Raw genomic sequence first — 27661 nt, 5'->3', positions numbered from 1 at the left:
AGTGCTGGGGGGGGGGGGGGGGCAGCATCTGATGACAATATATTTTAAAATATAACGAAGATGTGCAGAGATGCTCATACATCAACACATTGATTGCATATATTTTTATACACATATAATGCATATTATTTATTTCTTCATTCATTCATTCATTCATTCATTCAAGTAATTTATTAAACAAATATTTGCATATACAGAGAAAAAAATATGCGTTTTGTTTGTTGTTATTTTTTCCCCAAAGCTGTAAATCTTATGTGGAAGTTTTCTTTCTTGAGCTCGAAGGTGGAGACCGAGCCACCGAGTTTGTGCTAAAGCTTTGTGTGCAGGAAGACAGACAATGTTTAAGCAGCACAAATGGCAGCGTGACAGGAGGCCGGCCGTAACTCAGCGTCAGGTTCCCACACGGCCGCGCGGCAAAGCCCCGCGATCCCACACACCACTGCGGCGACGGAGCCACATTCCCAGGCTTCTAAATCAAGGCCCGGTATAATGCATGTCCTCACTCAGCCAGACCGCCCCACGCTGGCATGCCGGGGGGCAGGACCGGAGGGGGGGGGGGGCTCCTTTGTGTCGCAATTGTTTGCGGTAGACTGGGAGCACAATGAGGTCTGTGGCGGTCAGTGTGCTCGCTCATGCATATTCATAAGCTATATGCAGATATATGCAAAGTGTTTGGTGTGGGAGACTCGGTGGCACGGGGTACATATGACTTTCCACTGGAAACGTGGAAGGGGGGGTTCGGGGGCTGCAAGTCCCTTAGGGCAAAAGAACGAATGCAAATCAGCCCGGGCCTGTCTGGAGGCACCACGCACCGCAGCCCCGGGCCAAAGGTCTGGCAGTCTGCAAGGTGCTGTGAGTCTCGTCGTCTTCGTTGTTTGCTGTCTGGTGGCTGAAAAGTCCCGGGTGCAGCGTCTTCCCCGAGTCTGGGGTCAAAGGTCTTCATTAAGCTCATTCGGCTGCTGCCTACTGTTTTAATTTCCACCGGGCTTGAATGTTTAATCAGATTAAGTTAAGAGCGTGTCCGCATGTCTCAGAATTCAGTGAAGAAGTCGATGGCAGCGCCTCCCAGAGGACGGTCAGAGTAATGCTTAAAATGTGACATGACTGTTGGTTTCGTGCACCTCCTCACACTAAAACTATGCTTTGTGGTTGGTGTAAAATTGGCCATCTCTGGGAAAACTGCTCATCGTGAACGAACGAGTCCTGAAATGTTGGGAATGTTGACCATGTCGTCATTTGTTTTCACCAAGGTCATAAATGTCTATGCGGCATCGAGGTGGGGCTGCGATATAGAATAAGATCGGCCAGTGTTCCAAGGGTGATTTGCAGGAGAAGCGTCCAATCACAGATTAATAACCTGGCCGTATGCCTTTCTAGATTATTTCGCCAACAGCTGGTGTAATCGGCAGCCATCTTTTTGAATGAATAAAGAGGTGTGAGAAAAAACAACTCGGGTTGTCCGGGTGCGGGGTGGGGGGGGGGGGGGGTGCCTGCGGAGGTCAACATTATTAGATAAGAGCTGGAAGCCAGACGCTCGACTGGAAGTCAGCTGGGTCAGATCTGACACCTTCGTCTGCCCCTCTGCTCAGGCTCAGTCTCAGTTAGGGGCTATCAGGGGGGGGTGCCTTGCCCCTCCTCCAGGCACCAGACACTGCTGGCTGAAGCAGAAGTCATCCAACATGGCGTGAAAGTAGGAGGCCAGCTCAGAAAGCAAGCAACCCTTGTTGATACATACATTCATGTGTTTGTCGGCATTTTGCAACGGTGATCTAATTGACCTTTCATCCACGCCAGGCTGATCTGGGTGCAGTCCCGCTTATTGCATTTACGTCTCTTGCCGGATGACGGGAGAGAAATGAGCTCGTAGGACAGCACGGTGATGGACGGAAGGGGTCTTCTCTCTGCCGCGGCCGGCTGCGGTCCGGCGGCCATTTTCTCCAGGCCGTAAAAGCTTTTTTTTTTTGGATATCAAGTGACAGGAATGTCCCCGTCATTAGCCACGAGCGGTTCTATTGTCGTGGTTGTAACTTACCCCCACCTCATTCGCGGCTCCGCCCCTTCACTACCCCTCACAGGGTACATTTTGGCTCAGGTGAGTGACAAAGCCTATAAAAGACTGCAATTATGGCTAATGACACAGTGCCGGAGTGGGAAATGCAATTAACCAGCTGTAAGGGGGTGATTATATTCGGCCTGCTGTTGCATGCTGGGTATAATATTTGACTCCAGGGGCTCAGCCAATGAGATGCCCGACCTCTGCCGCCACTCAGTTGGCCGTGTCCCGGGCGAAGGTGAGGGTTTCGTGCTTTGGGCCTGCTTGGGTATTTTATGTCGTATTTACCCATAATTTTAGTTCCTACAGAATATTTTCTGAAAGACTGACACAGAACTGCCAGCAGCTATGGGCTGTGTTTTGTGATTCACTCACTTATTTGCTTGTTTTTCTGTACGCTTTGGGCGAAAATCGTAGTCTGCTTCGGATAGGTTGTGTAGTTGCAGGACCTGGCTGAAGGCTCTGGCAGCTGTTCCGCCGTATCGTTTAACCCAGAGGCGGAACGTACATGGTGAGATGTGCCACGCAGTGCTTCGGTGTCAGTGGGTGACCGCCAAGGAAATGGCCGCCCCCCGCGGGTGTGGGGAGGGGGCCATCAATGTCTGGGAGCACGTCTGGGAGGGCGTAGAGAGCTCTGATGTCTCCACAGCCGTCCACAAGGGCCTCCAAGTTCCCACGGTCCCCTGTGCTATACAAATGAACCCCCCCGTCCCCCACTCTAACAAGTGATGTCATTCATTACCATCAAAATGTGTGCGACAGTTAGGGTGCATGCGTCAGCTGGTGGGTGAGCGTGTGCGCGCGCAGATGTGTGTGTGTGTGTGTGTGTGTGTACGGGAGGGAGATGCAGGGACAGGAACAGAAAGGGACTATTGTCCGTGGTAAAATAAAGAAATCTTCATTGAACCATTGTAAACGAGGGAGGCAAGGAAATTGACCAAAATGTGGGATTTACTGTGTTATTGCGAAACTGTCACATCACGTCAAGCCAAAGACAAAGACTGATGTCCCATAGCTGGCTGTTTTGGCCCCTGAAGGACACTGTACCCTTGTGTATATGTGTACCCACGCTCTCATCTCCCATTGCCGTTCCACCCTCACAGGAAGGGGAGAGGGAGACAGAGAGATCTTCTCTTTCAGTGCTGCATTACCGTATTTTTTCAGCCGTGGCTAACCCATAATCAGCCCCGCACTTCTGTCGAAAAACCCGCCATTAATGTCGCTGATCCGTGATGAAGGAGGGAAATTTGAGTGCAGACTGGTCGCCGTTTCAAAGCCTTCATCTGCCATGCAGGAATAAAAAAAAGAAAGAAAAATGTTCCACATATGCAGGCATTTCTTTTTCTCCGCATGCATAAAGCCTGGTAAACTCTTGTGTGAAAGACAGGGATTCTCACGGTGCCATGCATGGACCAGCGGTGATCGCTTCTCCTTGATCGGTGAGATGTGATGGTCAGAGCCCCGACATCAAAGCCCAAATAAATAATTGCAAGCGTTCAAGCCTTTCTCCAAACATTAAGCACTAATTGGGCGCCCAGAATGGACGTAGCAGGGAGCATGATGTCCAAATTTTGTGTTTTTGTTTTCCCACACAATGCCCGGTGGCACCCGTTTGCTCCGGCGGCGAGTCGGACACGACGTCTCCAAGGCACCAACTCGGCCAGCTTCCCCTCAGCATCCTTCCCCTCCCAACATTTCCCCTTTTCTGGCTTCGCATGTGGAGCTGGAGAAAGACCTGGATGTCATTCCCTAATTTGGAACATCAAGCCTTGGGAAAAACCTCGACAGTGCTCTCATTGTCGTGTAGATTGCTGCTTGTCGTGTCCTCACCCCTTTTTCGAAGGTCGTGCCATCAGTCTGAAACATTAAATATATCGATTTTGATTGTTAAAGGTTCAACGCGGCACAGAAAACTGTGCGATTTGGCTAAAGGATATTGGTGGTGTCGTTCTCCTTAGACTAGAAATCTGCTTGGTTCTCTCTCCTAGATGTCCGTCATTATCATCGTCACCCCATTGCTCCCAGTAAGGGTCATGTTGGTACAGACTCCAGCTTGTTCTAGGAGATTCCCAGACATTCCCAAAGCAGCTGGGAGATGCAATCCTTCCAGTGTGTCCTTAGTCTTCCCCAGTGCCCTGTGGGACCGGCTCCCTTGGGAACCAGCCAGGTGGAACAAGGAGCCACATCAGCTGACTGCTCTCAATCTGAAAGTCCCTCAGGAGCTCCTCACCTTGTCAGAATGGGCCCATCAACACTGTGAAGAAACCTGATTTCTGCCATTTTTTTTTTACTTGTGATCTCACTCTTCTGGTCATTACTCACAGCTCATGAGTAAAGGTGAACATTGATTGACCGGCAAACCACAAGCCTTGTCGGGAGCCTTTCTCAGTACCTGCAGCACTGCAGCCATCCATTTCAGCAGTGAATCTCTTACTGTCTCATTGTGAGCAAGATCTCGAGATTCTTAAACTCTTTCACCAGGGGGAGATTCCCCCCTCCTCCGTCACCTGAACGGAACAATCCTTGGCAAGAGAGAAACATGACCTTGGATTTGTAGGTGCTGATTGAAGTGTGGTCTGGGGATGAGGCCAAAGGAACAACAGAGCATGCAACGTCATCTACAGATAGGGATGGCACCTCTGCTCTGCCAAACGGAACAGCCTTCCAGCTGAAGCTGCACCGTTATAACCTCTCCGTAAATATAACAAGCAGTAGTAGTGACAAGATGCACTGCAGTCAGAGACCAACACACCTCGCCTTTGTGCCATGAATGTGGGCAAAACTCTTACTTACATTCATACAAGGACTGTAAAGAGCCAAATTCTGTGAAACTGTTAAAAATTTTTATTTTTGTTATTAGCGTTATATTGAATTTTCAATTATTTGTATGTTCACTCATGGAATTTATTTTAAGTTGATTTCCCGATATTGGTTCTCTCCTCCGCATGTGTATTAGAAGGAAGAGAACTAATGACGTGACTGCTTTAAAGACTTTAAACACGTACGCATTTTAAAGCGATAGCCTTTTGAGGTGGGTGAGAAAATGAACACCAGATACCTATACGCGTCAAAAATGACCCCTTTACTGCGGCAAGTTGCTTGATTATAACTGATCTCAGAACTGGAATTCTGCCAGTTTGCCAGGGACCAAATTGTTAACAGTAGCTGCCCCACATTCATGCAGAAGAGTTGGTTCCCCGTTCCACGGCTGGGCGGGAACACTCTCCAGTTCCTCCAGAGTTCTATGCTCCGCCCTAAGCTAGAGTCTCTTCTCTGGGACACACGATGTTCAGGTCTCCCTTCTTATTCAGAAGTGTACGCCTTTGTGCTGCTTCGTGTTTATCTGTGCAGGTTCAAAGAAGAACATAACGTTGTTGACAATAAACTTGGAATTCAGTTCTATTACTTGAGCAATATTAAATTATGCTACCAAAGACAGAGTCAAATCAGAAAAAGGAAATCTGGTGCCAAACAAATCATAGTTGACGTTAAATTTGGATTTGAGCTGGTCTTTGTCCTGTTGGGTTGATTTAGCCGGCTTAATTGAGTAGTTCTCTGTAAGGTTGTCTGATGCGCTGATAAAAATGATAGGCAAGATTGCTGCAGTGGAAGGAAGTACATCTCTATTACTTGGTAAAAAGAAAATGGTGAAATCAAGGTAAAGATCTGTTAAGGATACTCATTTAGTCACTGAACATTACGCCGCACACTGTGGAGATATTAAAAGGTGTTTGAGCTAAATGGACACCTATCATTGGCCTGCTAGGCTGATGCAGGCTTTTAAATCCGCCTCCCATGAAAAGATAACATTATTCGAGCTTTTCTTGCTACATGTCTTACATTCACGTAAGTTCACGTTACATTGTCTACCGTCATCCCATATGCTGCAGGCATCAGTGGTGGAACTGCAGTACGGAAGAGCAAGAGAGGAGTTTTATTGCAATGGCGATTTGACCAGCTGATGCCGCTGAGTCTGTTCTGAGTGCTGGCCTGCAGCTTCTGATGTTTTCACAGACAACACGTCGTGTGTATCAGCTGGGCTGTGTGTACCGGCCAGTACCTGCAGCAGAGGTGATGGAGCTCCTGACCAAAGCGTAGCAGTCAAACAGGCATGAGGATGTGCCACCAGATGGCGCCACAGAGTCGCAGCACCGTTTGCCTGAACTTGATGGGCCCCTCTCCTTGGTGTGGCACTCAGCTCCCGGGATTCGAAATCTACGGCAGACTCTCATTATTTACTGCTGGCGGACAATCTGAAAGCCTTGAGTCTGATCTTATGATATTTTTACGTCATTAATTGGTGATGTTTTAAGCTGCAATTTTACATAACTGGATTCCATGTCGTAGCTGCAGGAATAAACTTGTCAGCCATTCAGCACTATACACTAGTTTCTCTCTTTTTCTAATGATGTTGGCAGGCTTGTTGTTCAAAAAAATCCACACATCATAAGTTCTCAGTTCTGAGTTTATGATTAGACTCATTCTGGATGGGACATGTTAAACTGGTCTGAAGTCGAGAGGATGTACATTATAGGGGCCCCGTGTCACAGATGGGCCCCAGCCAATCACAGGACGACTCACCTGCCCTGTGTAGCTATTATCAAATGAATGAGCAGAGTGGGCCTGGCCCAAAGAGGACTGGGTCAGTGTTCTCTTTGCTTTTCTGTGCTATTCCACAGTGGCTAATTCACGTGCCAAGCCTTGTGAGATGAACTGAGTCTCCAGTGTGGTGATGGCCTCTTCACATACCTGTTAAACCCGAAAGACCCACATATAAATCACTGGAACAAGAAGAAAGCCAATAAGATGCAGGATAAAAATGAGGCTTTTTACTGTTATACAGAGAAATACAGTGGTACCTCAGTACTCGAACTCATTAGAACTCGAATTTCTTAAAAGTCGAACCAACCAGTTCGAAAAAAATGACCTAGAACTCGATCTGAATCTCAGAAGTTGAACCGTGAATGCCGACCTAAGATAACTTGTACTGGCGGGGAAATGAGTCATGCGGCACGTCTCTCAGCGGAAACAAAGGGTAACGCTTCAGTCTCCGCCTCACATTCACTGTGACAGCATCGTTTGTTGGTGATAGTGCTTTTTTATTGAAAATATCAGGTAATACACTGTACTTTACATCATTTTGGTAGCCATTGCTCACCAAAAAGCTACGCAATAGTTGTCCAAATGATACAATCTATGAACAAATTAACAAATACAGAGTAATAATAAAAATAAACAATGGACCGCATAGCATAGTCTAGTGTTGGCGCAGTGTTGGGGCATGGCTTTGGGTAGTGTTGGAGTACATTCTTTATCGTTTTGGAAGCCATTAAGAAAAAAATGTTATGCACACTGTACAGTGTTGCCGCACAGTTTTTAACTTTACACATTGTTTGGATGCATTTATTTTCTTACTTTACAAATTACTGTTTTGATAAATGTGCTTAGATGTGTTTACTATATGCTCTTCTTGTTTTATCCTATTCATTTTGTGTTTAAATGCTAAAAAAAACATATTTAGGTATAATTTTTTGGGGCCGGGAACCAATTAATTGGTTTTCCATTATTTCTTATGGGGAAAATTCGATCAGAACTCGAATTTTTTAGGATTTGAACCTGAGTTCTGAACGGATTAAGTTCGAGTTCTGAGGTACCACTGTACTCAGTTTTTACTGAAATATTTATGATATTCTGAAGAATATTTGTGAATTTTACATTCTGAATTAAAAAAACTTAAATTTGGTGCAAAGATTTTGCACCCATTTCTCCCAGGAAAGGCTCCAAACCCCCATGATCCTGCAGAGGACAAGCAGGTATGGAAAATGAATGAACGAACGAACAAATGAATGAATGAACGAACAAAGATTATATTGGTGTCTAAATATAAAAGCAAAAATAATCATGGCTGTTTTACTTCATATTCACATTAAATGTTAATACTCACAAGACAAAATGTCCCTTGTTGGTGCAGAGTATGAAGGATCTTTCCATAAGAAAGGCAGGATGAGGCAGACAAAGATGGAGAACCACACTCAGGCCTGCATTTGACTCGGAGCTGCATGCTTGCTGTGTCGCATGCTTTCCGGAACGCAGAGCCATTATGTAATAACTCCTGCTCCCCCATTTTGGAAATCTGACTGGGGAGTGTGGAAATCCCAGTATCTATATAGCCAATTGTTTATTTGTCGCTTGCCTGTAATCTGTGGGTATTGTAATACTATTCTTTACCAGGATGTTTATTAAATGAAAAAAATACCTTGATGAAGAATTTCAAATGCTCAAGATAAAATGTTTGTGGAGGATTTTTAACAGCCAGTGACAGTTTTAACCCACCGACCAGGATAGATAGAGCACATTCAGGGACAGCCAGCTCACTTCTTAGCCTGACTTAGGCTGCACGAAACAGGAAGCATTGATCATGATACTGAGCTCAAATGTCTTTTGTTTTTCTGTGAAATGAAAAACAGCTGAAACTGCCCCCCTGCCTACTTCTAACACTGACTATAAGGAGCCAGAGATGACAGCTGCGGTGGCATTGAGGTATCGGCAGGGGGGCCGTAGAACGGGGGAAAGTCAGGACGATTCCAAGGGCCCCTGCTTGAGTGGAGGCCTAGAAAATTTGGAAAATAACTGAATTGGTCTGGACTGGGGGGCCCAATATTATATGCCTTCATGGGGCCCAAAATTTCTAGCAACCCCCTCTGGGTATCAGTACCCCCTCTCCGAGCCTTGGCAGTGATCCAGTGCAGCACGCTGAATGGTTTCTAAATGGCCAGGGAAGGTATGGTGTACAGACTTTATTGAGGGGGAGGCCCAATGTAGTGGGACACTGTTATGCTACTTGCTGATTCCATTTTTATTTGTCATTAATCAGTCATAACAATTCATGTATTTCATGTATTTTCAGTTGCTATATTTCTTCATGATTTACACTTGAGTAGTAAATGAGTTTTTAAGTTACTTGTGCCCCCTCAAGTAAAGTGTTACCAAATTTTGTTTACATGATGAGTTCATTTATCCCTATGAAATATTGTAGTACAGTGGCTGAAAAATGATGGGAGTCACTTGTTTGATTGTCATACATCTTTATTGCAGAATAAAACACAGAAATTGTAAGTTATGATATACAAGCTGTTTAAATATGTATGTTGCTGATAAAATTACATAGCTGACATTCTGAAATTTTCTTTGTAGGTACAGGACGTTTCATGACACATGCACACGGCTATGTTTGTCAGCCAATCAAATGTGACTTACGAAAAGTCAAGGAACTGTACTGTAAAGATGTGTTTTATTGTACAGTTATAATTACAATAGCAGTGTTCAGTCACAATCATTTACATAACACAAGCTGTCATGCACCATTTTACATAGGCATTGGTTTTTTTAATTTAAATATTAGATATTTGATGGTTTTACATATTCGCAAATGATGGTAGTCCTCGTGTTGATGGTGAGTCAGCCGTCATTCTGTTCCTCCATGTGAGCAGGGTCACTGTCTGGCTTCTCACAATCTGAAGGGAGCTTTCTGGCTGGTCTGCTGTCTAACCCCCATGAAGACAACGCCCAGCACCGGGGACCTAAAACAACAAAAGCATGATTTGTTTATATCTGATGTTTTTATACAAAGTGACTGAAGAACAGAGGCAATGTGTGCTCACCCGGGATTTGAACCCACAACCCTTGCCTTGCAAACATACAGCTTTACAGGAGCTTAAGATTTCAGGTTAGATTTAAGCAATCAAAAATTAATTGCAAACAATGTAGCATCTAAACCAAAAGTCCTAAAATGAAACGCCAGGGCACAAAAATGAACATACTTAAATTATAGTCATTAAAAAATTGCCTGAAATTCTACTCAAAATACTAAGATGTAGACAATTATTTCTGTAATTGTTGTTTGCTTGGCCTTTTGTGTAGCTTTGTGTGACTGACATGTCAGCGTAAAAAAAATCAGCTTTTGTTCCTTAGTTTTATACGTTTAGCCAAAAAGGTGGTGGCCGGTGAATGGAGAGAGAACTACTTCCTATAAAGTTACACCAGCTCTCCTTTAACTGCACATGTCATTTTGCGGACTGGACCTCCAGGCCGACAGCAAAATCAATGCGTTTAGTGAAAATGCTGGAATTAAAGTGGATGTTGTGTCATAAGAATAATTTATGAATACAACAAAATAATATATTAGCTTATTTCACGAAATTATTCCATGTTAGAAACTGAAGAAACAGCAATAACAGCTATAAATTGAAATGGCACTGCGTCCTCACTGTGTAAACGCAGCCCCGTTAATAAGCCTTTAATTAGATACTCACAAACTTATCAGCCATGATGAATTTCCTATAATAACCAGAACAAAATGACACTGTTTTGTTCACTGAATTTTGAATTGAATTTTCTTAGTTTCTCTACCCTACCTTAGCATCTTCCCAGTGTACATTTTCATTTTCAAAGTTCATTTCACTATAATTATGTAATAATTTTTCTCTGAAGTAAAATGATTTTCCTAAGATTGTTACTGGGGCTTCATGAAATACTATTTTGCAGTGTAAACTGATCAGATTTTCTGGACTAAACTAGCAAAGGTTTTTTTTTCCCTGGTCGATATGTATGTTTGTTGTATTTGATTTTAGGCATTGTGTTGTGCATTTTTTCACCATTTTAGTAACATTTATTCATATAACATATATTAACATATATTTTTTCTGTAAACACTAATATATAAGTATATTGCATATGAAAAGCATGCATTTTAAAGACAAAACTCATAGCAGTCAAATAAATGACGCAATTCTTTTTGTTTCTGTCTTTGCTGAGTTTTGCATTTCCTTAACGTTTATTTTTTTAGCTTTTGTCTAAAGCATCATACAATAAAAAAATCAGGGAGCAGTAAGATTCGGTACTCTGAAAAGCACTGCTGAATCACTGCACGACACCAAGACAATGCCGCTACTGTGTGACTCCATCTACATTCACTCCAGTGACAAATCAAGAAATTCTTAATGGGCACACACACAAAACAAAATAATACCATGCATTCTGCTGTTAACTAAATGCAGACTTTGTACACAAGGCTAAATATTTGCCAGGGTGTCGTGTTGCTGTGGTCAGGACACACTGTGATTTATACCCTCTGTAGTATAGTGGCAGCTCAGTAACACAACCAGTGGTCCTATCATCCTTGGACAGCTAACATTTCTCATCCTTTTCGCAACACAGCTGAACCAAAAACGGCATTCAGTATTTAGACAATCATAACTGTTCAATGAATTTGTTATGCACAATTAAATTTACCTCAAAACTCTATTTAAGAGTACAGTCATATTTACTGATTATGAAAATTATCGCGGCTTTTTTTGGGATCATTTAATGTGTGTTGCTGTGTAACTGGGAGTGTTTTCAGTATAAATCAGGGAGCAGTAAGATTCAGTACTCTATAGCCTGGACAGTAAAGAGGAATGTTTGATTTAATTATGATTTTGGAGATATTTTTCCACTTCAGGGCTTATTTGTTAGAACTTACGATCAGAGATAGATTATTTCCTGCAAAAGGCAAAAATATTCAGTAAAAACATTATGACCAGAAGTCAATGAAATACCGTCTGTATTATTATTATTGCTGTAATGGATGTTTTTGTTTTTATTGCTGTTGTTACTGGTGAGCTATTCAACCCTGACTGGGGTATCTTTATCAATGATGGCAAAATATTTAGTCCTAAAATGCTGCAATCATTGAATTTTGATACAGCTGATTTTTAAGTAACTGTATGTACATGTTGTATTTATTATGTGATGTATGATCATGGATCGTTTATCGCTATCAGAAACATGGAAAGGTTCTCATTTGAATAACTCCAGGACAGAGCATACTGCCAGAACTGAACACTGGGCCGTTTGGAGGATCTGTGTCATTGTTGGGGGGGGTGGGTCTTTGCATTCCCTCTGAAATTAAGGCCTGGTGTCTGAGCAAAGCACCTCAGACCAGGACAACTGGGCCCCTTCCCAAAATGGGGCAACGTTTATACAGCTTTCTTGCAGGAATATATACATTTTTAACGCACCTATTTTTGGTCCTCCATTATTGGCCCAGGCACAAAACAAACAAACAAAAATAAACAAACAAATAAACAAACAAACATTTCAGAATGGAGAAATAATGAGGTCAGAATATGTATCACAAACAGGGTGCCCTCAGAGAGTCAGCAGCAATGCCCGCTGCCTCTCAGTCTGTGTTACTCTCCCTGAGACAGTCAGTGAGACAGCCAGAGAGACAGCCAGAGAGACAGCCAGAGAGACGACCGGAGAGACGACCGGAGAGACGGCCGGAGAGACGACCGGAGAGACGGCCGGAGAGACGGCCGGAGAGATGACCAGTGAGATGGCCAATGAGACGGCCGGAGAGATGACCAGAGAGACGGCCAGAGAGACGACCAGAGAAACGGGCAGAGAGACGGCCAATGAGACGGCCGGAGAGACGGCCGGAGAGACGACCAGAGAGATGGGCAGAGAGACGGCCAATGAGACGGCCGGAGAGACGGCCGGAGAGATGGGCAGAGAGACGGCCAATGAGACGGCCGGAGAGACGGCCGGAGAGACGGCCAGAGAGATGGGCAGAGAGACGGCCAATGAGACGGCCGGAGAGACGGCCGGAGAGATGGGCAGAGAGACGGCCAGAGGGGTGCATTAGTATTCTGGGAAAGTGTGGCTCCTGATCCAGGCTCTGAAAAGCACTGCTGAATCGCTGCACAACTGTGATAGACACCAAGACAATGCCGCTACTGTGTGACTCCATCTACATTCACTCCAGTGACAAATCAAGAAATTCTTAATGGGCACACACACAAAACAAAATAATACCATGCATTCTGCTGTTAACTAAATGCAGACTTTGTACACAAGGCTAAATATTTGCCAGGGTGTCGTGTTGCTGTGGTCAGGACACACTGTGATTTATACCCTCTGTAGTATAGTGGCAGCTCAGTAACACAACCAGTGGTCCTATCATCCTTGGACAGCTAACATTTCTCATCCTTTTCGCAACACAGCTGAACCAAAAACTGCATTCAGTATTTAGACAATCATAACTGTTCAATGAATTTGTTATGCACAATTAAATTTACCTCAAAACTCCATTTAACAGTACAGTCATATTTACTGATTATGAAAATTATCGCGGCTTTTTTTGGGATCATTTAATGTATATTGCTGTGTAATTGGGAGTATTTTCAGTATAAATTTGACAGTTTGGTAATCGTTTCTACTCAATCATACATCAGGAAATTGTGTGAATGCTATGCATTTTTGTGATGTCACAATTAATGAATTTGCTATGTATTTTTTTATTATTACGATTTTTATTACTTATTAGACAATTACACTGCGATCATGTGAAGGTAACCTTAAGATCCACTCTTTTAAATATCATTCCTAGTTCTTGGCAGGATGTTGGTCATACATGTGAAATGGTGGCTCATTAGATTTGATATGACTTCTACCGTAATTGAATATTCACACCTTGGAAACTTTTCCATTTCAGAAAAATACTCAACCTAAAGTATTCAGAGAAATACACATTTTAAGGGAAACGCAACAAATATTTCAGTTTTTGTTAGCCATGTTTGTCAGTTTTTAATTTAGGAGTTTTGGTCCAGGCTTTTAAATTAATCCATCCATCCATTTACTCTTACCCATTGTAGGATAGAGATGAGCTTGGAAAGTATTCAAGGAAACACGAATAATATGACAGTGTACAGAATGCCAGCCAGTGCAAAATTATCTAATAATAATAATAATAATAATAATAATTATTATTATTATTATTATTATTATTATTATTATTATATATTGCCGTTTCTCATCTATCTACACCCTCCTATAAAAACCAGAACTTTCGGAGTACTTTACGCTTTTACCGTGTCCCACACATTCCAGAACGGCAGCCCTGTTGTCTTCGCCTGTATTGGAGGACGCACGCCCAGGATTTCCTGGCTTTTACCGCGCAGAGAGACATGACGTGCCGCTACACCTTAACCCAAGGTGTTCAGTCCGACTAAACGCCATTAAATGCTTGAAAGAAAACGAGGAAAGCCATTTGGAGATATAAATCTGTCATTTTCAGATAAAAAAAAACATGCATTTCTTTGGCTTTCTGCATGTGTGTGCATGGTTTCAGATAAATAGCACCGCATGGGGTCTGACATTCTTGGTGAAATACCAGAATGTTCCACTGAAACCTTTCAGCTGAAAAGATATTTCACCTTTCGTTGACTTAGTAGCCTCGTATTCTAAACTTTGAAAAAAAAAATACATTTACTGTCATTTTAAACTGTTTAGCAAAATTATGTCGTAGGCTAATTGTTTCTCCCGTTGTGAAAAGTTCAGTTATTCACAGTCAAGTCACGTTTAAAAAATAATGGCAGACTCAGCCTACTTTCAGGTTTTATTAGTGATTTAGCTAAATATGACGACAACTTACAGCAAAACACGGCACCACTATCAGAATAAGAACATGATAAATTTTGCACGGTGTTTGTGAATATCACAATCAGAGTAAGAAAATTTTATTGACACACAAAGGAATACCATTCTGACCTTTTTCCTACATAATGCCCCTTAATTGTTGCCAAGGTGATTTGCTAAAGCCGCCAATTGTAATTAGCAAGAAGGAGTCACACAGTGTTTCAGTACATTAGTAATAACGCCGTGCTGGTCACGAACAACAGCGCACACATCCTATTAAGAACTGAGCCTGTATATTTAAAGTAACAGCACGATTGTATTTATATGAGCAGTAATCTGAAAATCACTTTAAAAACTCACATGACAGACTATGTATAAATTCATATGAGAGGTATCTGAATTTTTTTTTCAAAATGTATTAGATACCTAAATACTGTCATATAAATAGTGTATTGTGTAATGCCGACTCAGTCATTAGGGATACCCTATTTAGCTGCATAATTTTGCACACTTACAAGTTAAACATTTTAGTAAATAAAATGAGGAAAAATGAGCATACAATTAAAAAAATGCATGTAACTTAATGAAATTGCGATTTTATATTTGCTATATAAGATTATTAGAAATAAAAAGAATATCATCTTTAAATAAAAAATAAAAAAACAAAAAATATGCTTTGTTAATTATTTTATTGCTATCTATATCCGCATGTCGTTGTAACATGTCCTTGTATTGTATAGGAATCCTCATTGCCAAAACAAACATTTCCTTTAATTAATTTTACTCGCCTTAAAATAATTGATGAACGTAAGTTAATCGAAATTCCCAAGCGTTCCTTTATACTATTAATACTTTTTAAAAAGCGAGGACATTTGTGAAAAAGAAAGCAAGGCTGTTTTAGCCATTCAATGATGTTGAAAAGCCTCCCATTTAATGATTCCACGTAACTGCACAATTGCATTTTTGTAGCATTGTAAAGTGATATAGGCCATTGATTATAACATCATTTTAACTAACAAAAGCGTGCAAATACGAACTGAATGACCCACAGCACTACAAGTGGTCGATGATTCGGTTCAGCACCACAGTGTGGACAGCGCATCTTTAACCCACAAGACCGATTAGGTAACCTCGAACTCCCGCCTGCCTAAGTACCACTCCCAAATGTAACACTAAACTGCTGTTTAATCTCCGGAGAACTGCATTGATACAGAGATATATTACTAAAGGAAACAGATTCGTTCGAAGTACACAGCGTCTTTGAATAATGCGACAACTTTGAAAACACAATTTAACACATTCCAGTCAGCAGTTTTATTAATTCCGTTTTAATTATTTTGTTACTTTAATCAATGTTAATATATATATATTCTATTATATAAACCATTAGTATACGTAAAACCTATAATTACGATTATCATTGTTAATGAATACATCACATAATTCACATATCGATACACATTTAAATATATCTACGTGCTTAAACAAAACCATAAATTAACGAAAACCTTTTGCAGTATTTGAACATCACTTTCATTTTCTCTCAACATAATTATATTGGTGGAAAATCTGCGTGCAATAAAAATAGCTTAAACAATAGCTTAACAATTGCAGGCTTTAAGGAGTCTATCGCTGTATGAGGACGTAAAATCTAACGACAGATTAACCGACATCAAAATATGTAGATTGTTCCATTGTGTTGAACCGCGCTTGAATGTTACTAAAATAAACTCCATGCCACGGACATGGTGGATCATCTTGCTTTGACATGATCCGAATGTCTCTAAATGTGAAACAGTATTCTGATATAAAATCCCTCATATTATTCAGGTTCCCAGGACACTTGATTCTACAGCAGTGGGCGATTCACTCACAACAACAACAACAACAACAACATCTTATTAATATAGGCCTACTAGATTTAACAAATTACTATTTATAATTCTTGAAAACAAATGTTTAAATCTTACCAGCAGTACAAGATTTTATTTGATATATTGTAGCTGCACTATTACGTTTGCTTAAAAAGCATTTGCGTATGTATGTGTGTGTATATATATAGTCAACAACATATTTTATTTATTAATAAAATCTGAATTTGTCCACGTGGGGAGAGAGGAATTATTTGATTACTTTATATTATGAATTAATTGAATGGATGTAAGCTGGGTCCCCTTTGGGGTGAATCATTAAGGCCATAATAGGTAATGACATTGCATACATCACAAGCGCCAAACATTATGGAGTCGTCTGCAAGGAAGGGGGAAGCTTTTAGTCATGGAAAGGAGCCAAATGTTGCACCTGAAACGTGCCAACAGTACATTACCATTATATCCAGCGTTGTCGAGCGAGCAATTATGCTTTAAAGTGGATTGAACAATGTGGTAAACAGAGGAGTAGAAGCATAAAGCGTTTTTTTATGAACTCATATGAGCTTCTGAGGAAGCAAAGAGACTGCGTGTTGATGGTGAGGACGTGGCCTGAGACTGCAAAGTGCCGAAGATACAGGGAAGCCTTTGTTCTGATGTGACAGATTCTGAAATGTTCTACGTATGAGAGGAGAAGCGGTTCGGTATTTTAATAACCAATAAATGAGCTGTCTGTCTGTCAAGGAGGAACCACAAACGCCTGTGTTCAGCAATATATAATCAAATATATATATGCTATGCAGCAACCTTTTTGACTGTAAAGGTAAATTTTCTGTATTTTACTTTATTTGCAAGTAGATCATATAAACTTAAACAGCAGTATGATGACCCCAGGGTTTGTGATACGGCAATTATCAGGAAACCATAAGCTATACACTTTGTCGCTAGTTTTGCATAAAATTATATTGTGTAAGAGAATATACGGGTGCAAAATAAGCAGAAAACATCTTTAACCTAACGTAATGTATTGCATACAATATGCTGCTGTAAAATCTGCCTTAACTAAGCCGAAAAATCCGCACTGAGCCAAATGCAGATGTCGGTTCACTGTATATCATTATGCTCTGGAGTGTAATTCTTTAACCGGAAAAAAGTTCCGTCGATTAAGTGGGGGATTTGCACGCGCATTTATGCGCTGTCCTTTCAGCACTACAATGGTTATATTGGCTGCGTATTGTCTCACAATGCCTTTCTCTTTCAACCACAGCTTGTAAATACTACAGACTTCGGCGGACCGCTTTTTCTACTCGTCACACTGCTCACTCACGTACTCGTCGAGTATTTGCCACTTAAATGCATGCGCAAAGGTTGCTTTTAAAGCGCATTGGCTTAGTGTAGTGAAACGCGCATGCGCGCGTACACATGACACAATGATGTACTACTGACATCCTTTCAATTATTGTGGCTGCAACAGTAATACATTTAATCAATCAAATCCAAAACAAATATTATACTGCTTCTTGATTACGGAGTCTCTATAGAGAAGCATTCTATAATAGGTTCACTCGCTGATGACGCTTGATTTTCCACAACAACATGAGCTTTACATGCCTATCGGACGCAATCACTGTCGTTTCAGTCGAACCTTTAGTATAAAACATAGTCCTTCGCATAGATAACTGAAATATAATTATGCATGTACTTACTAACTTTGAGGTCATACTGAGAATTAGAAATTGTTATTGTAGCGAACGGTCTATTTCACGACACCTTCAGTCATGGCTGCCCAATATTTTTTTAATTCCTGCATCTACTGACTGTTCCCCACTTAGCACATTTAAGATCTCCATCAGTTCTTGCTGGTTGCGTTCGTTTGTTCCGATTATACACGCAAACTTGAGTAAGTTTCGAAAAGGTGAAGCACTTCTTTGCCTGAAGGGGTCGCATTTTCCCCTGTGTACGAAACAGGAGTATACGTCTGCTGGTCAGTTTTATACAGATTAACCAGCGGTTGTCTGGCTCTTCACACACACTCGTTTATTTCCTTTATGTCAGCTGCATTTCCCTATATAAAAGCGGTCTAATAGAACTTATACAACGATGCTTGTCATGTTAATGTACCACCAACAATTTGATTCGAATACTTATTTTTTTTCGTTATCACGTTTTGCTATATGACATAACAAAATAGCTGAAGAAAAATCGTAACTTGCCTTCATTTAAATCGCATAAACCGGCATGATATTATTTCAACCTCTCATCGGGGGAAGATTGTCCCTAGCACAATGCTAATAATATTATTTTTTACTGTACATATATGTTTTTATATTTATTTACATTGCGGAAACGATAAATAGCACTTGAATGATCTTGAATAGTACTGAATTCTTTGTAAAACTTTTTTCTTCCCTCCTCGTTTTCCATCCTGTCCTCGACACTTTGCAGCCCAACCCGAAACACAAACCCGTGTTTGCATGTCCCGGGGTTCTGTGAGCGGTTCTGCCTGAGCCTGGCCCCGGTGAGTTTTCCACTTTTTGTTTCGGCTGTCTGAAAGGACTCAATAGTTGGGAAAACCGCTCTAATTATATGGAAGCACAGCTTATTTAGGTGATGAAAAGGAACATGTAGTCTCATAGCAGCCCCTTAAATTTGCCAAATAAGGAGTTGTAATGATGGGGTAAGAAGATGTGAATGCCTAAAACAAACTATAGAGGAGCTAAACTAAAGCAGGCAGGGGCTTTAGATATATTAAATTACCATGATTAGGAATTTAAGCATGGTTCAAGCTTGTTGGAGAGGGCTGGGAGCCTGAAAGTGGTGCTATTCATTTGCGGGGAGCAGGGTCAATAGGTCGGGGAAGTTCACAGGGTCCGTTTCTATTCTTATGCTAACATATAATACAGGCCCACATGCTTACTGATTTGGAAGATATAAATGATTCTGCAATAATCTGAGCGGCTCTGTTTTCAAGGAGAGGAGCTCTATACCTAATTGCAGTCTGCCTGCTTTTAATTCAGCGAGGTAGCATAATGGCAGCTGTAGAGTAAGTCCTTGTTATTTTTTTAATGCAGTCTCTCCTTTTTCTGTTTGCAGTTTGCGAGGTACACGATTGTGTTTTGATTTGGAGGTGCAGAGCTTGATTAAATTCAACCAGTGTCGTGTTTCAGCTCAGCTTTTCATTGGCAATTCGAAGCCAGTGTTTTCCTGTTACTTGAGTGACATTTCTCAGTTAAAGTAAGATCGAGTACAAAAAAGAAAATAAAAACACCAAGTATGAGGACCCAGAAACTTCCATGGCTATATATGCTGCAAGTACATACAAAGAGCCTTCAAATTTGGAGTTTAATTATACCTGTCTAAAAAGAGAAAAAGGAAAAAATGTTACAGCTAGGGTGATACCTGGACTTAATTTAAGATAATCACAAGTTACAGGTGAAATTCAGGACAAGTGGGTTTAAGCACCACCTTTTTCAAGCTGACAGGCTGAACCAAGAGGTGCAGAATCCTGATATTCATGGATAGTTTGTACACTGACTCCTGGCAAATGCTTTTTATTTTTAATTATACTATAAAACTGCAACTATATAAATCAAAGCAAATGTGTATATCTTGAGAATATTGGAAAGATGGTTTGAAATTTATCAAGCATTTGTGATTATAGTTAGATTTTGTCTCTTGAGATTTTTAGCTTCCAATGTGCTACACTGAAAAAATAGAATTTCCTGTTTCGAATCAGTTACAAATTACAGCTTATTATATTACACATCTGTCAGTATTTCAGTATCGTCTACTCAGTTTGCTTTTAACAGCAGAATAGGCGAGGCACCAAAAGGAAGAATGCGTAATGTGCTGCTTTATTTATTTACACAGTGTAACAGTACGTTAAAAAGTGGCTTTTTTTCCCCACTGCTAGCCTAAAGATTAATTTCTCTGTGTTTATAAGCACGCCGACCCTGGCTGATGCACGGCACAAAAGGGCCCATTTATTTCTGTATGACAAGCAGAAAATCTTCATAGAATTAATGAATTCATATGAACTGTCAGCTACAGTCATGTGACCAAACACCTGCAGTCAGCTGCGAATGCACTGGGCGAGCTGCTCCTGCTGGCTCTGTCTGCGGCTCCCTGAGACGCATGCTTTCCCTGCAGCCGGAGCCGCGGCTGCACAGACATGCCCGTCCATTTCCGAAGCTTGATACCGAGGGCAGGAGATGGGGATCGTAACCCCATTTTTCAGAAGCTGCGAATTTTTTCTGCCGAACCCCAAGAATAAAAGGTCTCGTTCTATATGAAGCAGACCCCCCTCCCTCAATTTTCAGGTACTGCCTCTTCCTGTAAGGACTGTGATTGAAGCTTTAAACTAGCGAATTAAATTCTGATTTGAATCACAATATATTAAATCGTATAAGATGCTACATTATTGCTCTTGTCGTTATGATTATCATCAGTTATAATCATCATTTCAGCAGATCACAATGTTTAGAATATCTATCCGCAATCTATTGTCCACAACCTCTTGCATTACTGTGGTATTTTCTGAGTTTCCTGACAGAAAAAAACGTGTGTGTGTGTGTGTGGGGGGGGGGTATGGGCAGAACATGATAAAAATGTTGTTCACGCTAGTGTACACTCCAATGTCAATGTCCTACTGGCCATTTGGGAATAGTGGGGCGTCCTCTTTAACCCCATTCCTGACCTCTGACCCCGTAGCCTAATAGCTTCTCTAAATTTTCCTCGAGGGACTATCAAGATCATTGGCTCTTGTCCGTTCAAGCCGGCCAACAGGTTTCTCTCACATTCTGAGCGTCACTCCAGCATTTCACATTCCCCTCATTGTGATACATTGTCTGAAATAGTTTCATGTGATAAGGGGCGGCATAACCAACCATGATTCTAATATTCTTTTTTCATAGCTACAGCATTTCTTGATTGAAATATCAATGACTCTTATTCTGTTGAAATGTGTGCAAAAATCTGAATATGCAGACGAATTTTCAAGGTCTTAAAGGTGATGATTAGTTTATACATTTACACAAAGGGAAAAAGCATGCATTAATGTATGCATCTTCTAAGAATGTTGAATTTATATTCCTATTGTTTACTAGTAAATTATCACACATCCCAAAGAAATGCAGCTTCTATGCTTATTTGTTACACTTTTCCAAAAGATAATTTGTTAAAATCAATTAAACATTATTAAACATTACTAGCAGTTCTATCTATAGTCATTACTGGGTCACATCTTAACGAAAGTAGCACAGTAGTTTTTGCCCTGTTACCCAGACATGTTCACTGCTTGAATGCAGGATAAGCCCCTCACTCAAGGGCACTACAGAAGGGACCCTAGTGGGATTTGGTCCCCAAACCACCCAGATATGGGAGAGCAGCTTTATCCTTTCTGTTGCTTGTCATCAAATAACTGTAGCTATACATGTGTAACTGCGCATCCTAAAGGTGAAGACGGCCCTGACTGCGGATTTGCTGCATCACATGCTTTGTGAGGTGGCCGCAGAAGAGGACGGGTGCCTTCCATGGCAGCGTGTGCCCTGGTTCTGCCCTCCTCACCCGGGCTCTTCTGTCATTGTTTCCCCCTCAGTGGTCAGAAGTGGACAGGCAGGTCCCCCCAAGGGAAAGCAAGCGCCATAGCCCAGGGGCAAAGCCACATCACAGGACGCCCAGCTTATTGAATACAGCTGTTAGAACATCTTACACTTGTCAAGATTCCAGTTAATGCTCAACAGAAACATCATCATTTATTTTGACAACAGTTCTGATGTATGAACCATTAATCCGCATGGCTTGATATAAGCCTATTGATCAGACGTTACTTACGGATATTTATTACGAAAAATGCTTAATTGTGCATTTTCCCTATAAACCACATCATGGATTCTGTGAAAAGTTAACACATTAGTTCTTTACTAATGTCCATTACTATTTAAAACATTTTTTACATTAAATAATTAAATACCCTATTCACTGGCTCCATTCACTTTCTCGAATCACTCAAAAGATTTGACGTATTTCTCAGTTGGGCATGTACTTATTTACTTGGATTAAACTATATGGTGTTTGCATGGAAACACTTCAGTCGACTTTAATTCATTCCAGTCCACGTGATCTTCATTTAAAATCCAATTCAAGACTAAGTACAAAGTGTTTTCATTTTATTATTTCTCCATTATAACACGCTTACCAGTTTATATTTTTGACTGAAAAAAGTGCCTCATTCAGGTTCCTGACGGTCTATCATGTCATGAAGAATGTTCTTATTGGCCACGGACAGCGTTTTAATCAATTTTCTTTTTAAGCCACATTCATGACATGTGAAGGAAAAAAAAATACTTGGCAATACTCGCTCAGAATATCCTTCCAATATTAATAACGCTAGCACGTACTTAACATGTCTTCGTCTTGTCCCTCCATGGAAATGCGCATTTCTCGTTCTCCCGTCTGGAGAGAATTGGGAAATACGCCCCTGTACGGATATTTAGGTGAGGCAGCTTCGACTCTTCACTGTAATTGAACTTCTCGTAAAGAGTGATAAACGTCAGGGTTTAATTTTCCAGTTGTATTCTTCTCCCGTTTAATGACAGAAAGCTTCCTAAATTTTAATAGCCACCTAAAGATCGAATGTACAATGAATAAAGTCAAGTTATATCGATTCCATACGTTTTTGTCTTCTGAGACGGTCGGATTAAATTCAATTAAATATATTAAACTGTGTCACTAAGGTGACCGTGTGTGTGTGCGTGTGTGAGGGGGGGGGGAATAGAGATAGAGAGCGAGAGAGAGAGAGAAACGTGAGTACCGGTGGGTTGCATTAACTGATGATTTCATAATTGTAGTCTACAGGGCCTACGGATCGATTTTACATTGTGCTTCTTTGTAAATGCAAGATATGTTACGAATGAGCATTTCAATAATTACATTTCAATTATTTCTTGTCACGTGAACCTTTACTTTTATTTTGTATCTGCAAAAATTTCGAGCTGTTAGTACCTACTATAAAGTTCGCCGCGTTGTAAAAATTCATTTCATTTTCACGAAACAACTGGCTGACTCGCAGCTGAGAACCGGTTCTTTTTTCGTTTTTGCATTGATACATCGGCATGAAAATCGATTAAACCCATTTTCATGCACCGCGTTTCCTCAGATACGGAAAACATTCATTATAAGGCTGTATAGCTCATAGGAACTTACATTTGTTACCCGCATAACTCTTATATACAGTTTTAAGTAGGCAAGTCGGAGCAGAATTTTGTCACAAATTATATAAATTATACGTCATTTGAAGATCGTTCTCTGCTATTATAAGTCTTGCAGATATGGGCCTTTAAACATTTTCGTTTGTAACTTGCTTTTATAATCAGATTCTTTGAAAAAGTTTGCTTGTTCCCGATGTGTTTCAGTCACTGAACTCAGTTAATGTTTTTATAATCATCACCCATATTAGCCTACTACGATTGCCAAATAAATACTTCTAAAACTATCTAACTGCATTAAATACAGGTGAGAGATGCTAAAATTCCCTAAGATACGGGCAAATCCTCAGCAAAAATAAATCTATCATCAATCTATTGATTTGGATCCAGAATGTTGTTTTCCCTGATAAAGATAAATTAACCTTACATTATCTGCCGATCGGAGAAACCCGTAAGGTCACTTATGGAAGTTAAGAAGGCTGTTTAGTCAAATGTCCCTTGAATTAGTTTGTGCATTGTGGAGCCGGCCAATAGACATATTCCGGAGGTCTGTTTAGGGTCAAGAGTAACATTAGACGTAACATCAGCCTCCAATGACCTATGGTTTATGCAACACTCAGACCAGACACTGCATGGGAGTAACACCCCAGTTCGAGGTCGTGTCTGGACCCCGAAAGGTCACGATCCGGCGGTTGCACCCCAGTAACCTAGCAGACACTTAAATGGAGTACGTAGAGTTTCCTTACCTCGCTGGTGTCCTCGGAGTCAGTTGAACTTGCAGAGTGACAAACGATACAAGCTCGAGAAAAAATGTTTAAATCTTCTTTGCCCATAGCGGTCTTTATTGGCTTCGCTCAGATGTCTGTTGCAGGCTGTAGTTTGCTTTACTGTATGTACGCCTCTGGCGCCGCCTGAAGCCGCTACGTTTCGCTTCGGCCGAGTTTGCCCCCAGCTCTGAGATCATGTTTGGGGATCGGGACAGTTTGCTGTTTAGACGCGACAGGCGAGTCTGGAGAAGTTTCGAGTCAGACGGCAGAAGGATGCCAAGGACGTAGGGAAGCAGAATAAAGAGCGATTGTTTATGCAAAACAAAGGATTCAGTAAAGGAAGCCGGTCCAGCTCGCAGATCGGCCAGTTTGAATGTGCGGACAGCTCTGATAAACAGTCCTTTTCCACAAGGTTTTTCTTTATGAAAAATATATTTGAATTTGACTTCCTTTTGAATTTCTGCTTCTTCACACCAAAGTTCCTAAGCAAAGTATTTAAGTTTTTGGTTTAAATATTAGGGAGTCTGATAACAACAGGTTTTCTACATTATGTCAGAAATGATAACCATAAATCTGAAAAATCTTAAATATACCAGTTAGGTTTCTCAAAAACAAGACGACATGTATTAAATGTTTTTGTGTGTGTGTGAGAAAGGGCAAACCAACAAGTATTAAGGGTCCAATACCCGGTACTAGCAGATTTGTATGAAGCTATTCTGTGACGCAATTCTGAACCGTAGCAGAGCAGTTGGGTCGGACCGGGTTCCCATGTTCCGGGAGGCGGACGGGACTTTCACGACACCCCGGGTCTGCGCCCGTTTCTGCCACCATTCAATAGTTAATTAAAACGTAATGGCAGCTGGCCGCGAGGGGCATTGAAACGACGCTTTCGCGCACATTTTAATGGAAATCTATTTAATACTAAACGTATTTATTCAGACCTCCTGTCCCAGCTTCCGTGTGGGACAGCGCACAGAAAAAAAGTTTCGCTGTAACCACGGACTGGTTTTTCCTTGTGTTACCCCTAATCAAATTAGTTGAGAGCAAAAATGGGGCGTTCCTGTCTGATATAAATGTATCATTAAATACACTAATCCGCACTAGGATGTGTAAAACATTTCATATTTTAAATAAAAAGGGTGTTGTGTGGATAATATATATATATATATATATATATATATATATATATATATATATATATATATATATATATATATATATATATATATATATAAATTGTGTATTAGATGACTGGACACACTTCCTAACATTTTCAGCACGTTATTCCATAGTTCATTCTTTGGGTCGGCAATCTATCGCAGCAAATCTGAAGCTTAATGCAAATCTTTCATGCAACATATTTGCGGCATCACTATATGTAACTACCGTTACTCATTCAAACCAGACTTTTTCAAGACATTCACAATGACCGTAAAATTGATATTTCAATAGCTACCGTCAAATAAATCACAGTATATAATATCACTAAAAAGGCACGTAGTGCTGCATTTCCTACTAATCAACATGTAGGCGTAAGTATAAAAAGTAATATGAAATTAAGTACTTTCGAAATAAAAAGACACACCGGGCAAATTTACCAGTAGCCTATGTTTATATCTATAGGGTGATATACCCACTTAGAATACATTTGCATCCTCGTTTACTGATCTACAATGTGAGTACTTGTCACAGAATATTAGCTTGCTGTGAACACTGGGAGGACGACAGTAAGCTTCCGCCAGCGGCAAAGCACCTCGAGCGCTTGAGAAATGGAGTGACTTTAGTATTCAACTTAAAACAAATATTAGGCACTGAAATAAAGCGCAGTTTTCAAAGCTTCTCTGTTGTACTTTTAAATTGACTTGTGTGGTTTATTAAGAAAACATTGCTATTGATCTTTGCATGTTTGTAAAACTGCGCGCATTATTATAGTAAGTAATTATTCATTATACTTCTTTGTTGTATATGCAGTGCAGATCAATTTCAATACTAGTGAAGTAAGAATGAACAGCACTTTAAATATTTTTCTATGATAGACTTAAAATTAAAATTCTAATAATGTTTGGTAATGACAGGGTTCTGTAATTGCTTGGAAAGTTAAGTGAAACAATATTTGAAAACAAATACAAAGTGCCAGTGTAATTGTAACAATGCGAATCTTGTTCACTTCAATTACTCTGCTACAGAGTACTCCAGGGCCATCCAAAGGAACTGATAAAACAGGGCAATAGACATTTAAGAGGTGATGAAAATTATTGTTTGAATGTTAAATTATCTCTGAATGAACCAACAGGCTGTCTTGTTCTCTATTTGAACTGTTACAATATATCCACACATTGATTTTTGCTCAAGCGTTTGATGGTAATGAACTTCAGCAATGAATTCTGACCATGTAATAGTTTAGTTGACTCTAATATTGTCTTATGCATTACAATAACTCAGTTAAAGTGGAATCCTTTATGGTTGGTTCAGAGTGGTTCAGACTGGCTTGGGCTGGATTTGTGTGGTTCATAGTAGTTTGGCCTGGTTCCGGCTAATTTAAACATGTTTTATTGGGACTCGTTTTATTCCAGTTGTTTAAGCAAAAACTCACATATTGCTCTGTTTCATAATAAAAGTAAATTATCTATATGTAATGTACTGAAACTTCACATTTTGAAAGCTCATAAATGATATTCTCTACATATTATCAAAGGTGTATTTTCTGTCCTCCTTGAAGAAGGAAAGGCTGATTCAAACCTTGAAAATGCTAATGGATGTAACTTACCTTCTGAGAGCTCTTAAACCTGGAGAGCAGTTTCTGGACTTCTAATATTTTCGTGTCCTTGTTTTTTTTTTAAACTTCTTTTGCTTCATTAGCTAGCATTTTGCATCATTGTATATTTTCTTCAGAATTTCAAGTCTGAAAGTAAAACCCAGTCTCAGCAGTAATAACAGATTTCACTTTTAAATTTAAATTTAAAGTTGGCAGTAGTTGGTAGAAGCAGCTAATAATATCAGTATCAAAAATAATAACCAAATAATAACTTTATTGATCCTGGCAATAATCAGCTCAGAATGTGAGGGTCCCCCATTGGCCCCCCCCAGGAAACCTGTACACCAGATGGTCGTGATAAATAGTGAATGGAAAATTGATTGGAACAGTAAAGTCAAGGTCGTAGGTTTAGTTTCAATATTGGTAGGGACTAAAGCATCCCAACTGCCCCCCCCCCCACCCCACAATATTGGTAGGGACTAAATCATCCCTGAACCCCCCCCCCCCCCCCCACATTACTGGTAGGGACTAAAGCATCCCCAAACCCCCAAATTATT

At 40.6% G+C, this 27661-nt stretch overlaps 1 long non-coding RNA gene across 1 annotated transcript; it reads right to left on the bottom strand.

The window, feature by feature from the left end:
• Positions 1 to 9118: 9118 nt before the first annotated feature.
• On the bottom strand, positions 9119 to 25139 carry LOC111845077 (uncharacterized). The gene is made up of 2 exons (XR_002838542.2): positions 24329 to 25139; positions 9119 to 9633 (listed from the first exon to the last, which is right to left on the bottom strand). It is a non-coding gene; the product is annotated as an uncharacterized lncRNA (long non-coding RNA).
• Positions 25140 to 27661: the final 2522 nt, after the last annotated feature.

The sequence above is a fragment of the Paramormyrops kingsleyae genome, chromosome 11 (genome assembly GCF_048594095.1).
Source record: "Paramormyrops kingsleyae isolate MSU_618 chromosome 11, PKINGS_0.4, whole genome shotgun sequence".
Taxonomy (NCBI): Eukaryota; Metazoa; Chordata; class Actinopteri; order Osteoglossiformes; family Mormyridae; genus Paramormyrops; species Paramormyrops kingsleyae.
Note: the sequence above shows the minus strand (reverse complement) of the source record. Positions and strands in the feature narration are given on the sequence as shown.